The sequence below is a fragment of the Podarcis muralis genome, chromosome 8 (assembly GCF_964188315.1).
Source record: "Podarcis muralis chromosome 8, rPodMur119.hap1.1, whole genome shotgun sequence".
NCBI lineage: Eukaryota > Metazoa > Chordata > Lepidosauria > Squamata > Lacertidae > Podarcis > Podarcis muralis.
This window is the reverse complement of record NC_135662.1, coordinates 10730871-10736691: the sequence shown is the minus strand read 5'-3', so window position 1 is coordinate 10736691 and position 5821 is coordinate 10730871. Positions and strand designations below refer to the sequence as shown.

At 48.5% G+C, this 5821-nt stretch overlaps 1 protein-coding gene across 3 annotated transcripts in view; it reads left to right on the top strand.

Moving 5' to 3' along the window:
• Positions 1-3589: 3589 nt before the first annotated feature.
• PHF20L1 (PHD finger protein 20 like 1) overlaps positions 3590-5821 on the top strand; it is a 65719-nt gene continuing 63487 nt past the window's right edge. For 2 of the 3 annotated variants that reach the window (XM_028736121.2, XM_028736119.2), the window contains exon 1: positions 3592-3769. The gene's annotated coding sequence lies outside the window, so the exon portion shown is untranslated. Of the gene's footprint in view, positions 3770-5821 lie in introns of all 3 variants that reach the window. The other variant, XM_028736124.2, reaches the window with a different exon arrangement.

The window sequence follows — 5821 nt, the reverse complement described above, 5'->3', positions numbered from 1 at the left end:
CTTCCTTGTTTCCTTTTGAAAACAGACTGTGCAATAGGAAGCACAGAAGCAGAATGAGGTCATGTTTCCTGCTAAGTCTAGCTTCGCATCACAAGCATTCTTTCTGAAGAGTCCGTTGCAGATTAGAGATTAGCCCACTGAAGAATTCAGATGTTAAGGTATCTTCAGCTATGAATAGAAGGGTCTTGCTTGTTGCATTGTTATTGGCAAAGAACAAATTTCAGAAACAGTGGGAGGTGGTAGATGAGCAGTTCACTAGGTCCAAGAGAAAGTTCTGGTTTGGATGAGTTACTATCAAAAGAGGTGTCAGTGAGAGTGGTGTGAGGGGAGAGATAATCTGAGAAATAAAGTGATATTATACATGCATGCATTTGTTGTCTTGTGCCCTGCTCCATATGCCACTCCCTCATGCCCACCTCCACCTGTCAAGAAAAGAATCATTGCTGCCCAGGGATGGGTGAATAATGACAATTTCAGTTTCTCAGTTTTTCAATCTTTATTTTGGTTTTTCACAATTTGCAAATTCTTTTTTTTTAAAAAAAGTTCACTGGCATTTTAATGTCAGTTTCTCCAAAAGTTATTGATTTACATATTTTTGCAAGCAATTTCCCCTAATATAATGTGGTTTTTGCATTCTACTCCAATATGTACATTTCTATGTTATTTTGCCTAGCCTATGCATTTTCTGTATCTGTTACATGGTTGGGAAATGTATTGCAGTTGGGAAATGCATCTGCACCTCAAAATCCAGAGATGTGCACATTTTGAAGGATGTTTCAGTTGGTGCGTTCCTTCAAGAAGTGTGAATTAGGTGGATTCGCCCTCAGACTGAATCAAATTTCTCCTCAAGCCCTACTGCGACCCCAGAAACGCCAGCTCTCAACATAAGCATATGGCAATTAGAAAACGTGCAGATGAACAAAAAGCAAACAGTGTCATGAGGAAAGGAAGAGTGTCATTCACTTTGGGTGCTTCCACATCAGCCTGCTTCTCTGCTATTGACACCATTTGCTCACAGTTTTATTCAGCCAAAATTCTCCCAAACTGCTACATTTCCAAGGTTTCCATGTTGCCATCACCCCCCACCCTTCAGATTAAATGCAATATAAAAATAAGCACAATTGCAGCGCAGACTGTCTGTTGTCCGACTGCCTTAGGGTGGAGGAGTGGCTGGTGATTCTGCCGAATCCTGCTTCACCAACTGCAGTGGCATTTTCACCTGTCCACTGTTGCTGCGACATTAAACAGAAAGTGAAACTGATGGAAGTTATTGCTCTTCTTAGCAGTGAAGTCAGAATAGCCTGGTGGAATTGTTAAGGTTGTAGTCAGTGTGACTCTGACTTAGTTGGCTACAACCAATAGCTTTATCAGTTCCACCATCAGGGTTGGACCAAATTGACACAGACTATCTCCTGTTTTACCCACCTCAAAATCAGCTGTTGACTATATATATTTTTGTGTCGACCAGACTGGCTCCTTCTTTACTGTCCTTCCATTGGCTTTTGGAACGGACTGCTTCTAATTATTATTATTAAAGTTTGTACGTGGGTGGCACTCTGGTCTAAAGCTCTGAGCCTCTTGGGCTTCCTGATCAGAAGGTTGGCAGTTCAAATCCACTCGACGGGTGAGCTCCCATTGCTCTGTCCCAGCTCCTGCCAACCTAGCAGTTCGAAAGCACACCAGTGCAAGTAGATAAATAGGTACTGCTGCGGCGGGAAGATAAACAGCGTTTCCATGCACACTGGTTTCCGTCATGGTGTTCTGTTGCGCCAGAAGTAGTTTAGTCCTGCTGGCCACATGACCCAGAAAGCTGTCTGCAGACAAATGCCAGCTCCCTCGGCCTGAAACTGAGATGAGCGCCGCAACCCCATAGTTGCCTTTGACTGGACTTAACCGCCTAGGGGTCCTTTACCTTTTTACCTATTTAAGATTGTACACCACCCTTCATCAGAAGATGGTTCTATTGAAAGGGCTAGTGCCATTCTGCTTTTATTGTACAGTAACCTGACACTTCAGGTTACAGACTCCACTAACCCAGAAATAGTGCTTCAGGTTAAGAACTTTGCTTCAGGATGAGAACAGAAATCATGCTCCGGCAGCACGGCGGCAGCAGGAGGCCCCATTAGCTAATGTGGTGCTTCAGGTTAAGAACAGTTTCAGGTTAAGAACGGACCTCCGGAATGAATTAAGTACTTAACCCAAGGTACCACTGTAAATGGGGACGCGGGTAGCGCTGTGGGTCAAACCTCAGTGCCTAGGACTTGCCGATCGTATGGTCGGCGGTTCGAATCCCCGCGGCGGGGTGAGCTCCCGTCGTTCAGTCCCAGCTCCTGTCCACCTAGCAGTTCGAAAGCACCCCTAAGTGTAAGTAGATAAATAGGTACCGCTTTATAGCGGGAAGGTAAACGGCGTTTCTGTGTGTGGCACTGGTGCTGGCTCACCACTGCAGCTTCGTCACGCTGGCCACGTGACCCGGAAGTGTCTTTGGACGGCGCCGGCTCCCGGCCTCTTGTGAGATGAGCGCACAACCCTAGAGTCGGTCACAACTGGCCCGTATGGGCAGGGGTACCTTTACCTTTTACCACTGTAATTATTGGCATGGTTTTAATAATTATACGTGTGAATGTTTATAAAAATGTTTATTGGTGTGCATGCTTATAGTTCTATCTATGTTTAACTGTGCTGTTTTCAGTAATTCTTATTTCTACCTACAGGTAGGTAGCAGTGTTTGTCTGCCGTAGTCGAAACAAAATTTAAAAAATCCTTCCAGCAGCGCCTTAGAGACCAACTAAGTTTGTTATTGGTATGAGCTTTCGTGTGCATGCACACTTCTTCACACGAAAGCTCATACCAATAACCAACTTAGTTGGTCTCTAAGGTGCTACTAGATTGAATTATTAATCTTATTTCTACCTGTAAGTCACCTTGAATCCCTGCCTAGGAAGGCAGGTTATAAATTAAGCTATGATACAAATAATGATGATGACAACTCCTCTTTAAAGCTTAGGCGCTCGAGGACCTCAAGGTGCCCTTTGGAAAGTGTTTTGGCCGCCTTAAACTTTTAGAGGCGAAAAGAAGCAACCGGCCGCTTTCAAACGCGGAGCTCCTTCGCCTGCAAAGCCTCCCCGCCTACGCCCAACGCGGGAACCCGACCAGGGCATGCAATCCGACGCCTCCGCACGAGGCTCCCAGGTCACGGCCAAAGAGGTCAGAGGAGGAGACGTGCGGCGCAGGCAGCCGCCACTCCCGGTTTCCTCTCGACCGCCTCTACTTGAGTGGGGCGGCAAAAGCTCCGCCACTCACTGCCACCCTCTCCCAAAACACCTCGCGCCGTTCGCTTGCACAGGCATTTATTGAAACAAAAACTAAAAACCAGCAACCCCACCCCATTTATGGCTATGCCCGCATTCCGCAGCTTGCCCACCCTGCCTTCGATCGGCAGCCGGAAGTGTGTATAGCACCTCAGCTGAGTGCGGTGATCTAGCCCGCTTTGGCTCTTTCCTCTTTCCCTCCCTCTGTGGGTTGGCGTCACGTGACGGTGGCGGAAGGGGAGGGGAAGACGGCGTCTCCTTGCGTCGCGCAGCAGTGACGCGGGCGCGCCGTCGCTGGGACGCGAGAGGCGGGGCCGGGAGGAGACTGGCGATGGGTCCCGCTGAGGAGGAAGAAGCGGGTCGGAGGCGGCGGCGCTGCTGCTGCTGAGGGCCTTCCCTCCGGGGGAAGCGAGAAGGGACGCCGCGCTGCCCCGACGGGGCCTGGTAGCGGCCCGCGGGTAAGGACAGGCCGGAGCCGCCTCGCAGGCGGGCAGGCCCCGGAGCGCCGCCTCAGCTGCGGCCTCCGGTGGAGGAGAACCGAGGCCCGCGAAGGGGCTCCCCCTCGCCCGCACCCGCGCCAGGGACCTGCCCCGGAGGCGCCCGCGGGCAGGGGAGGCCGGCCAGCCGGGGCCGCGGAGCGGGGCCTTTCCGGTAGCGGCGCCTCCCGTCCCCCGGCGAGTGAGGCGCTCTAGGGCCGCCCTCGCCTCTCAAGGGAGGCCGTGGGGTGGGGGGAAGCGGCCTGTTCGGTGCTCGCGGAGGGTTTCGAGCCCGCGACTTACGCGGGAGGGAGAAGGAGCCCGGCCTGCCTCACAGGGTTGTTGTGGGGACGAAACGGAGAGGAGGACCGCCTTGAGTTCCTTGGGGGAGAAAGGCGGCATAATATCAGTGCAGGGAATGAGGTGCTGTCCGAGGGGTCGTGCCTAAAGCCAAACACCACGTATAGTCAAAATGCGCTGGGTTTTCTTCCCCATGGACACCCACACCTTTTCCAGTTTCTCAATAAAGAATACAGTGGTACCTCAGGTTACAGACGCTTCAGGTTACAGACTCCGCTAACCCAGAAATAGTGCTTCAGGTTAAGAACTTTGCTTCAGGATGAGAACAGAAATCGTGCTGTGGCGGCAGCAGGTGGCCCCATTAGATTAGCTAAAGTGGTGCTTCAGGTTAAGAATAGTTTCAGGTTAAGAATGGACCTCTAGAACGAATTAAGTTCTTAACACGAGGTACACTGTAGTGGTTAAGAGCGGTAGACTCGTAATGCACACGAGTTCCGCAAGCGCAAGTTGCAGGGTTACTGTAACCCAAGAGGACTTTGGTAATACGGTGCCCTGAGCAAAGACAGAATTTGTTTTGTGTCCCGTCCCCCCCTTTCATTATGTGCATGCCCTCAAGTGCCCTATGTGATAGTTTTGCCCCCCTTTCTCCCTAAATGAATTCCGCTCTTTGTTAAGGGAAGCCCCACTGCACCGCTCTTTCTTAATTTGTATGCCATGTTCTACTATGTCAAAAGCAGTTTTTTGTTTTTAACTTAAAGATGGTTTTTGGTTTTTTTAAATAAATAAATGTTAAGTTGCTGTGATAGTTCTGGGACCCCCAAAAGTTTTTTTTTTGTTTTTTGCATAAATATATATTTGTGGGAAATCTCATCTGGCCAGAGGCTGTGTAGGTGGCCATGAATTTAGCCACATGCAATTGGAGTTGCAGCCAGAGAGGTATTGGGGGTTATTAAAAACTGAGCAGAATAAAACAAGGAAGGGTTGTTTATTAGAAAGAGGATCTCTATTAAAAAAATTAAAGCATGCATTGCCACTTATCCTTAAAGAGCGTTTTTAACAGTGGAGTTTCCTTTCTAGCTTGGATGATTTTTGCACAAATTGACATAGGTAGAAAGCCATTGTCTGAAATATGGGCTAATTTATAAACATACACTGATTTTTTGTAAAGCACATTTGGGACTTAAGTTCAAGTTGGTAGGGACTGTGGCTTTACTTGTTGTAGTGCTTAGGCCAAGGCAAGGGCGAGAAAGTTACATTCAATAAAGAGTGGGGCTGTAGTCTTTTCTTTTTTGAGGACAAGGATTATGGCTCAGTGTTAATATATTTTTCTTGCATGCAGAAAGTTCCAGGTTCGATTCCTGACTCCCGCTCCATCTCTGAAACCTTAGATAGCTACTGCCCATATATACAATAGTGAACTAGATTGAGCAAATTTCTGGCTTGGTATAAGACAACTTCCTATGTTCCTTGTGTCTAGAAGTCTTTGCCCTTAGTATCAACTGGGACCTGGAGATCACTGATTTCCATGACTCCTTAGGTAATGCATAGTGTAGTTTGGGTTCTCAGGAAAACTGGATTCTGCTGACGGTTCTGCTGGACCCTCTGAATCCAAGTTCCTACAGGATCCCCTGTGGTGGACTCGGAGGACTCAGATACCTTCTGAGTGCTTGCACCATTCCACCTAAGTCCTTGACACAGTAACAGTTCAGTGAAAGATTTTGCTTAGAGACACAT